The sequence below is a fragment of the Corvus cornix genome, chromosome 1 (assembly GCF_000738735.6).
Source record: "Corvus cornix cornix isolate S_Up_H32 chromosome 1, ASM73873v5, whole genome shotgun sequence".
NCBI classification, from domain to species: domain Eukaryota; kingdom Metazoa; phylum Chordata; class Aves; order Passeriformes; family Corvidae; genus Corvus; species Corvus cornix.
Genome location: NC_046332.1, coordinates 22309350 through 22319572, shown reverse-complemented (window position 1 = coordinate 22319572; position 10223 = coordinate 22309350).

Here is a 10223-nt window from a genome sequence, read left to right as displayed (position 1 = left end):
TTGCAGCTCTGCCAGTGAAGGGGGAGCCAGGTTCAGAGGTCTACCTTGTGCCCATTGCCAGTCAAATGTATAAAAATAAATACCTCTTCCATGTATTCAGTTCTAGGCCAGAACAGTTGTCATGGGTCCTGTGGGTGAGATTGTGGTTTAAAAGGGAATCTTCTCTACGTAGACCTCCAGGGACTTTCCTGGCATTCTGCCCTCTGTAAACCTTTCTCTGCAGCCCATGACACTGTCATGGAAATGGGCAATTGAAGTTGCCAGACTGTTGGTGTGGAGCACGGATAACCCCTGTCCTCTGGCTCTCCTGCTGCCCAGGGATGGATGGAGGCAGGTGCTGCAGGAGACATGCCAGTAGGGAAGGGTGAAGCACATGGTGTCCCTGAGCCCAACACTGCATGCATTGCCTTGGGCAGGTAGGGCACAGCCCAGAGGGTGGCAGAACAACCCTTCCCCATGCCAGTTCCTTTGCAGGACAGGACCTGTCTGGACCACTCACTCCTTGGACATTCAGCTGAGCCAGCCAGAAGAGGGGCTACGTTTGACTGGGTGGCAAGGGCTGTGTTTCTCTAGGGGAGGGAGGTGCCAATAAGATTCAGCTTCTGCCAGAAGTGGTTTGGAGGTGGTACTGCAGGAGGTCAGCACCTTCTACCCAGTTTGAGCTTTGAGGTCAATACCTCACCAGGACACTTGGCCCCTCTGAGCAGCCAGAGGCTGCTCCCAGCAGCTCAGATGACAGTAATATTCCTGTCACCTTCAATTGCTGTTGTATTTGAGCCATTGTATCTGTTGACAATATGCTGTGGGGAGAGCTGAGGTGCTTCCAAAAATGTCTCTTCAGGGCCAGCCTGTGAGTGATATAATTCCTCGGTACCCTGTCAAAGCACCAGCACAAACATGAGCCCAGCACCCTGAGAGGCAGTGGTGGTGGGATGCTGGAGGGAAAGCAGAGAGGGAAAAGACAGAGAAAAAGGTGAGTGGAAGGGTGGAGGCTATAACCCAGACCTTCTTGCTTTTGTCTTTTCAACAGTGCTCACCTCCTGTAGCACTTATGGTGAGATAACCCATTTATATTTTGATTCTATTCTGTTTCCCTCTTTGGGCTTGATAGAAAAAAAAAAAAAAAAAAAGCCAGCAGATGCAATGGAAAAATGAAGTGAGAACAGCAATCCTCCCAGGTCACCCTCTTTTTCCTTTCCACTGTGCTTGCCAAGCACAACCCATTTCAGTCTCTGCTGACAATGCTCCGTGCTGCACTATGGTGTGTCCCAGCCCTCTGGGGCATGAACTGAAAGAGAAACTCCTGGCAGCCCCCAGGAAATGCTGCAGTGAGGAACTCATATAACCTCCACAAGGCTCCTACCCTGACACAAAAGCTGTGCAGTGTCACTGTCCTGAGATATGTGTCAGGGAATTTTCTGAGGGTTGCAAATGGCCTAGGAAGACACCATGTCCCGTGTCTGAACTAAGGCCCAGCTACCTCCCTGAGTGCGTGGAAAATGGCAGGGCAGCCTGTGATGAGGTTTTTGACAAGCCCCAGGAGGGTTGTAGACCAGTCTGTCATTGTTAATCAAAAAGATTTTTTTTTCTCTCCACCTGTCCACAGCCCCCTTGACACGGAACTGCTTGTTTTCAGGTCTGTCCCAAAGAAGAGCTCCAAAATACAAAATGCTCCCTGGGAGCATAATCCAAGGCAGAGCCCCAGGCAATATCATGTTCAGATGCCTGATACCTTGCACTTGGTTTTGAAGAGACTAAATTGGAATTCTCTTCAGCAAAGTGCTCTTTGACCTGTGGCCTGCAGACCCTCTATTCTGAAAGGCAATTAGGGAGAGCAAGCCTTTTGCTGGCCACTTTAAATTCACTGTATGGGGCCTGCATCTTCAAAGGGAGAAAATCATGGGAAGATCTATAGTCAGAGAAGTTGAAAGCCACCAGTCCAAGAAACTGGAGGCACTTACAGGAGAGATTGCTGTGCTGGCTGTGGTTTATCTTTTTGTTCCCACAGGACAAGTTTTGCCTGCATTTAGAAAGCACTGCAGGACCTGGTTCCTCTTACAGTCCTTCCTTAAGCATTGACTACGGAATAAATAGAGGATGTTTTCCTTCCCTGAATATCTATTTCCTTCCTAAATAAACCATGCGTGAGTCTGTTTGGGTTTTTTAAAGTTTTTGTTTTGTTGTTGTTGTTTTTGATTTTTTTAATGGAAGAAACACAAACCAATAGGGATCTTACAAAGCTTTTAATAGCTGTGTTTGGTCCCTTGGTACCATGAGGAACAGGGAAATCACTGAACGCAGAATAAGACCTTGGGATCAGCTAACCCATCCTCCTCTCCAAGGCAGGATTAACTAAACCTAGCCCATGCCTGACAGATGCTTTTTGACATGTATTTAACAGCCCTGCAACCTTCCAGCCTACTCAGGAAGTGATTCACTCACCTTATTATTTAGAGAATGTTGATGGTATTGATGTGGGTCTTCTTACTGTGTTTAAGGCACCTAAGTTTGATTTCTCCCCAGTGGGAAAAGAGAACAGGTTCTTTTTTTTCCCCTTGGCTTTTGCAGTGACCTTCCACCTGATTGAAGCCTGTTGCAGTGGCTCCTCACAGTCTCCTCCAGGCTGGATGAAAACACAGCCCATGCTTTCTCACCTCCTGCCACAGTCAGAGTCGGGGAGGCAACTGAGCAACCCTTTGTGCAATTCTTTCAGTGTCTGTGATGGTGGTGATAGAGAGGGAGTGGATAAAATTCGGACTGGTCAAATGCCATCTGTGCTCTGTACTCACAGAGCTCAGCTGAGAGCAGTTCTCGTGCATCAGCACTGAGGTGCCTTCTTCGAACCCCCCAAAGGCCTGAAGCTGTCATTCTGCAAAACTGCCCTTGTCCTCATGAGTCACTGGACAAAGGAGCTGCTGGATTTGGACTCTGTTACCTGGCCTGAACCCGCTGCTGATATGAACCCTGGGATCTCTTCTGCTCTGACTCAACTTCTTACACCACTGAGCTTCCGGGAAGGCTTGGACTGAGACCCAAACACCCATTCTGCGTGGGCAAGTTCACAGGCAGGTTTTTGCAAGCCAGTCTTTGCTTCACCCATGGACTATTTTCATTTGGATGGTTTTCCTCCAGCCCCATCTGTTGTTGTGGCCTCACAGATACAGTTCATGGCTTGTTCTTGCCTCCTACTCCTTGGCCTGCCCAAGTCCCATCCCTGTTGGAAACACCACAGCCCTGAAGCAGCCAGGTACAGTATTCCCCTCATGGTACTGGAAAATCAATCCTTTTCATCCACAGAGAACTAGAACTGCATTTAACTATTTTCTGCTTCAGCACTACTCTTGAAGCTAGTGAAATGTCAGGATTTGGTCCATGATTTCTGTGAGGCTGCGATATGGTAAACTTAGGCTGATCCCTTTTGTGTAGGTGAGGCCAAACTGTTTATGACAGGACATTGCTCCATATCTAACCTATTGCATGGGCACACTTCCTATCTTTAGTGTTATTGTCTAACTCTCTTACACTTAAAACCCAGGTAACCTCAACAATATTGCACTGGAGTGCAATATTGTCTTGCTGTATTCAGCAAGACAAAATCATGTTTGCAGGTAATATTTCAACAGCTCTCCTAAGAGCTGAAGCCTGGGGCATTTTTAGGTGCCGGGGAGGTTCCGCCAGTATGAGGTCCCTGCACTGGAGCTTTTGCTGGGATACAGATGTCATTGCACAGGAGAACTTTGTGATTCACCCCAGTGAATGTGCTCATAGAGGCTTTCGAGAGCAGGTGAGCACTTTTCACTACCACAACAAGTGAGTGCTGCAGACCAGGGTGCACTTCATGTTGGTGCTGGGAGCCATCTCCCAATGAGAGTTTTTGGTTGTTCACTGACATGGGGACCACCCCATGACCTCACCAACCAGCACAGCAGTGCCTCTGGCAGCTCAGCCTCACTGTGCTCAGCACTGAATGGCTTCACCACTATCCCCAGAGCAGCTCTTTCACTGACCTTGGAGACCGGTCAAGTCAAACTCACAGGTCCCCACTCAGGCTGCATGCAAAGGAAACGTGCAAAATCATAAATGATCATATATTCCTTCTGTTGAGGGCATGACTCAGAGTCCCTGATATGGGAGTTTTTCAGTGGAGATCAGTGCAAAGAGATAGGGTCTGTGCTGGGTTTGCTTTCTACATGGGGTGGAAAAAGCCACATCTTGTAAGTCACACCTCTACTGCAGAAATGCAAATGCTACTACAAACTCTCCTGATGCGCACAGACCAAACATTGTCTTGTTAGGTTCCCAGCCCCAAATGATGGATTTTGAAGCTCCTGGCAGAATTTATTCTGAATTCATATTCTAAAAGGGCAGAAACTGTTCATGCATTCTCTTATTCCAGAAAAGGCTGAAAAACTCTTGGATGCTGACCTAGCCTTCAAGGTGCTGCTTTTGTTCAAAGGGTTTCTTACACTGAAAGCCAGGTTTGGTGCTTGCTTAGCTGCTTTGAGCAGCATTAAAATGTTGTATTATGTGGATGTCAGAAAACCATGATGAGGATTGCCCACTTGTGAAATTTTAGGGACGTAACTTCTTTGACTGCGTGAATTATGCTGGTGTAGCTAAACAGATGATAGACCTGACCACCTATGACATGTCATTCCTTAGCTAATACCATGCAAAGATTGCCAGTTGTGGGCAATACCTTGTTTTGATGTCTCTGGTCTGCATAGACTGTGGCTTCCTCAGACTGCAATCAAATCCCAAGATTGCACAAAGGTTATGGACTGCCTCCAAACTTCCAGTTTGGGACCACTGCTGTGTGCAGGGGTATAGTAATATCTAAACTATATAATTACATCTGATCGCATTCACTTCAGGGACTTCAGGACCTTCGCTACATCTGCTACCAGTTAGGGCTGTGCAAAAGCAGGATCTTTTGGTTACTGAGCTGTCAGCAAGCCCCTGCTGTGCTGTACGTGGAGGAGCTGAAATAAACTACAACTGGTAGTTGCTGTAAAGCCCCCCATGTTTTGCTGTACAACACAGCAGTGAGCTACATTGAGAAGGAGCTTCTTAGGACAGACTTGGCGAGAGAGTGGCCAGCCAAGAGAATTTTGAAGCTGGCAGCCTGTAATCAGTCTGCATGAACAAGAGTTTGGGGGTCTGAAGGGCAGTAGGTCCCAAAGCAACAGCATTCCACGAATACAAGCAGTGCTCAGATCCATGCAGTGATGACAGCAAAGCCTAACAACTCTTTGTATCCTGCCTGGTCCTCCCTGCCTATGGACACCTTGCCAGCTTCACTACCTGCTGGGGGAAGTCTCCCAGCAAAGAGAATTGATAGTCCTCTTCCACCCTGCTCAGTCCCAGGTCACTTAGCCTGACCAGCCCCATCTGGATCCCGATAGCTCTGGAGATGGGCAAGACAGAAACACACTAAAGTAGAAATGTCAGACATCTCTTTTTTTTCTGCAGCGAACAAGTAGACTCCTGTCTTTATCATTTGCTTATGCAAGAGGGATGATTAGGAAAGGGCAAAGCTGGGAGGCTGAGCAGCCCAGGTGTAATGGAGATCCACGTTACGCTAGCACAGAGCTCTGCACACACGGTGCCATTTGTTGTGCCGCTGTTTGGCCAGGCTCCTGCAGCTCAGCCGGTCACGCAACAACCTCTCACTCTCATTAATGCCAGATTGGGTTCCTGCTGCCGCTCCCCCGCTGCTTTTAATTATGTGGCCACCAGCCAAGGACTGCTGGGGAAAACCCTACCCCTTAGTTTGGGTGTCAGCTGATCCTAGCTGAAACATATGGCTCTTGGAGCGGGGAGAGGGCATAAAGGAAAACAACAGAAATAGGAACAATTCTTGGGAGAAAAAGGGTGAAGGTCAGAGGTTAAAAGTGCAAGAATAGGGAGCCAGGAGGGGACACAGAGCAGAACCCCACCACTTCTGCCCACCTCTCCCTACAAGCATCCAAAGTGCAGGGAGAGAAACAGCCACTATGGTCCCCTCTCTTCATCCTCCTCCTCCTGGGGCTGTAGGTGGTCAGTCTGACCAGGACAAAGAGGAGGCTGCCAAGGTCCTGTGGTATAGTGGGCCTGGAGGTGGAGAAGGTGCTGGTAGAAAGGCAGTGAGAAAAACACTCAGCCCTTGGGGAAGATGGGAGAGGTGCTGGGGCATGCCAGGTGCACGTGTGCCAGGTTCTCTCTCATGCTGCAGAAGGGATTTGTGTCCAGGAACCCCATAAACCATGCTGTGACCATGCCTGTGCCTGCTCCTTCTGCAGGGTGTGAAGTTGGCCCATGGAACTATCAGTCCCGCTGGTGTCCTTCAACATCTTCTGAGGGTAAGGGTTTATTCCCCTTAGGGATTGGAAAAATGAAGCTAGTGGAGTCTAATCACCCGTAGCTCAGAAAAGCTCCAATTTTGGTGACACCTGCCAGGACTGTTCTCTGGAGCACTTGAGTCTCTCTGCCACCTGCACACAAGATGTGGAGGATACACAGTGGGGACTGATCAAGGGCATCCCCCCTCTGCCCCTTGGTGGTTGCAGGAGACCTGGTTGCTCTGAGCTGGAAACAAATCAGTAGCAGAGACAGTCCTGGGCACCCTGGTGTCCTGGGATAACACAGAGCATAGGCAAAGGGACACACGTGGCTGGTGCTCTGAGCTGCACTGATGTGTGCAGGAGAGGCTGCCCTGGAGGTCTCCACACGCCCCAGGTCTGCTCTTTACTACATGCCAGGAGCAGCACCTCCAAGCCCCCCTCTCAGCAGCCACCTCTCCTCGCCACACAGAGAAGCAATGGTTCCTGGCAACTCAGAAATCCCAGTCTGGATCTTTCTCAAGGCCAGCCCAAAGGCACTTGCTGTACTGGGATATAGCACCAGTACTGGGTGGTATTTTCAGGGGCAATGACAGCTGTGTTCCCAGGCACGCAGACACAAGGTCAGTCTGACCCTGGTACTACTTCCTATTGCCCAGCCCCAGGCAGTTCCCCACACAGGCCCTCTGAATTGCTTACCAGCCTCCAAAGAATCTAAAAAATCCCTAACAAGTCCCTAAAAATCTCCACTGTCTGCACACAGGGTCTTGGGGAGGATACAGGCCACCTGAACGACAGGTCAGTGGTGCGCTGACCATGACCAGCTGCCAGATGCCCACTCAGCCACTCTCATTCCCCCCACCCCAACAGGTCAGGGGGAGAAAGTTAGATGAAAAAAATCCCCTTGTGGTCAAAATAATTACAGTTTACCAAAAAGAAGCAATAGAAGCAAAGCAAAACGAGGAATTCATTCACTCTCTTTGGGAGGCAGATGCACTACACAGGCTGCTGTGAAAAAAGTTAATTTCCTAACTCCATTCCTCACAGACCCAGCACAGACAGTAGACATGTCTTGTCTCTTTTGTACACACGCTTGCAACTGCTCACCTTTTAATTTTTCACACTCTTGCTATATCACTTGGACCTGGATCTGCTTCCCAAGTGATACCCAGTTCTTAAATACCATCACGTCAGCTCCATCATCTATTCAAGAAATGAACCATCCTCTGACATCCTCAACAACCTCAGGAGCACTCCCACCCACAAATACCCATTGCTGTTGTGCATGTTACCACAAACACCTGCAAATGGGCCATCACACAGCTCTGTGCTCATCCACATCCATTTGTTCCTACCACAAGTACAGCTCGGGTGTGAAGCTGAACCTCTGTGCTGGCAAGCTACTTAGCAACGTGAACTCTTAGCATAAATTAGGCTGACTGCACTGGTGAGCAGCTCTTACAATAAAAATCACGTTACCTTCCCTTCTGGCTTCCCATCCAGACAATGTGGCAGCCTGGGAGTCATGTTAGGTCAAGAGATGTAGAAGTCTGAACTAGCTGCAGCTGCCTCAAACAGCTCTGGAAGGATCTTTTTCTCTTTGTTCAGTTTTGATCCTGTTTTAATAGGCAAGAGTAACTGGTTTAAAGCAGCACACAGAGTCCCTGGGAAACCCATGGCTAGAGCAGACACTTGGCTTTGTCCGGTGCCTGGGCACCTCCTGCAGAATGGGGACTTTGTATTTGCTTTTAGAAGATAACCAATTCATATAGGAGGTTCATGAATATTCAGCTTGTGCTTAGGGTTGGGGAGAACAATCCCTAAAACAAAGAGGCAAATTCTTTTACCCTTCATTTGGGGGAATGTGTTTTTCAGCCTAAGGGCTGCAAGTACCCTGCAATCCGTTTCTGTGCAGGATCCATTAATGACCGGTGTTTTTCCAAGCCTGAGCGTGCATCACTGCTGAAAAATAGATGCAGTCAGCGAGGGCTTGGGGTTAATGTTTCTGGATGAAGGAGAGTTTGGAGGTGAGTCCAAGAGCATAAGGAGCCAGGCTGAAGTTAGTCAATCTTGCTGTTGTAGCCTCTCTGGCTTTGTCCCCTTTCTGTGGCTGTACCTGCCCTGGGAATTTGTAGCAGAGAAGTCTCCCAGCAGTGGGGAGACGTGGACACGTCTTATTCTGTGTAGCTACTGCAGTTATTCCTCTGTGCAGTGAAAAACAGCCAGTGAAGGTTCTGTCCTCCCCCAAAGAGGTTTGTCAATAGTTGCATGCTATTCCCAAAGTTGCATATAGCCTCCCCCTTCATTTTCCTTGCACAGCACATGTTTGAGTGCTTAGACACACTGTCTAGGTATGGTAACACACTACTAATAAATAATGATTGTACCTTGTTTGTCTATCTGCAATGACCCTGCGTGTGTTGTGAACTCAGATGTTCCACCCCAGGCAACATGCAGCTGATGAGCAGGAGTTTGCCATACCACAGTGACCTGGGTGCATATCTAGGCTCTTGTATACATTTCCACACAAGACAGTTGTTGGTGTTGTTTACAGGAATTTCCATGTGAAATAAGCTTTCCTTAAAAAAGTGAAATAAGCTTTCCTATTAAAAGTGCTCCTTTGCAGTGTAACTGTACCCATACTTGGGTTGTTACTGCTCTGGCAGAGTGCTGTCTTCCCTCCCCTTCCCAACCCCCTTCCAAAATGATTACACTGGTAACACTTTTAAATACAGCCTTGTTTTCCTTGTCTTCATCAGAGGAGGAACTCTCCTGTAACTGTTCCCTGTTGTCCAACCAAAGCAGCAAAACAAGTTGGATGACCACTGTGTGACTGATCACCACCCTGCCGTGGGGAAGACAAACAGCTGGGGCTGGAGCTGGGCAAAGTGGGCACTGTTTGCACCAAATGAAGGTGGTGTTACCCTTGTGGATCTCTGGCCTGGTCCCAAAACTGTTCCAGTGGTGTCAGGTGAAGAAGGTTGCTAACTGTGTGCATCAGTGCTACCAGGCACTTGCCTGGAGATGTGTGTGCTGGGAAAAAGGCTCTCTGTGACCTCTCATCTTTTCCCACTTGCCAGGAAATGTGTGCGATACCAGCTCCTACTGACAGGCCCTCCTCCATGCTTCCACGTGTAGCCTTTCTTTTGCAAGCATGTCTGTGCTCCTTTCTCCCCTTCCAGCTTTTACCTCAGGACCTCCATTTTGTCCTTCTGTTCAGCTCCAGAATTTCCATCCCACCCCCTGCAGCAACCCTCCATTCCCCCTGCCTTCCTCCAACCTTGTCCTCCCCTCTATCACCATTCCTCTTTTGTTTTTCCCAGGTGAGAGGCCGCTCAAGCTGTCCACCTGCTGACCAAGGAGGAGGAACAGGGATTAAGGAGAGACACGATCCATGGGCAGCAGGACCTGGTGCACCAGAGCTGCTTTAGCCCCCAGCGGTGATGGAGAGGGCTGTCAACGTTATTGTTGTGTTGGCATGGCAAAGGTGGGAGGAAGGAGAAAGGGGATGTGGGGAGGGAAGAGATTTGAAACTTCAACAGCCCCTTTGTCTTTTCACCTCCTCCAGTTTATCTGGTGCCCTGTGGAATTTATGATCCTCCCCCCTGCAAAGAGCTGTTGTATTTCAAGTCACAGAGTGCCTTCCAGCAGGGTGATAGACCGGCTAGCCTGCTCTTTAACAACCTCAAAGGGCATAACGAGCAAAGCCAAACTTTCTCCCAGCAACAGTTTTAGGAAGACTGATTATCTCTCTTTTACCAGTGGTAGAACAGTGTCAATCCATTCCAAATCCCCGTGGTGGAGTGGAGCAATGGATACAGCCCATTATTTCTTATATTCTAAGGCTGCTAACAATCTCTTTTCCTTTCTCCCTCTCCATGCTCAGCTGGACATTTGCCCGAT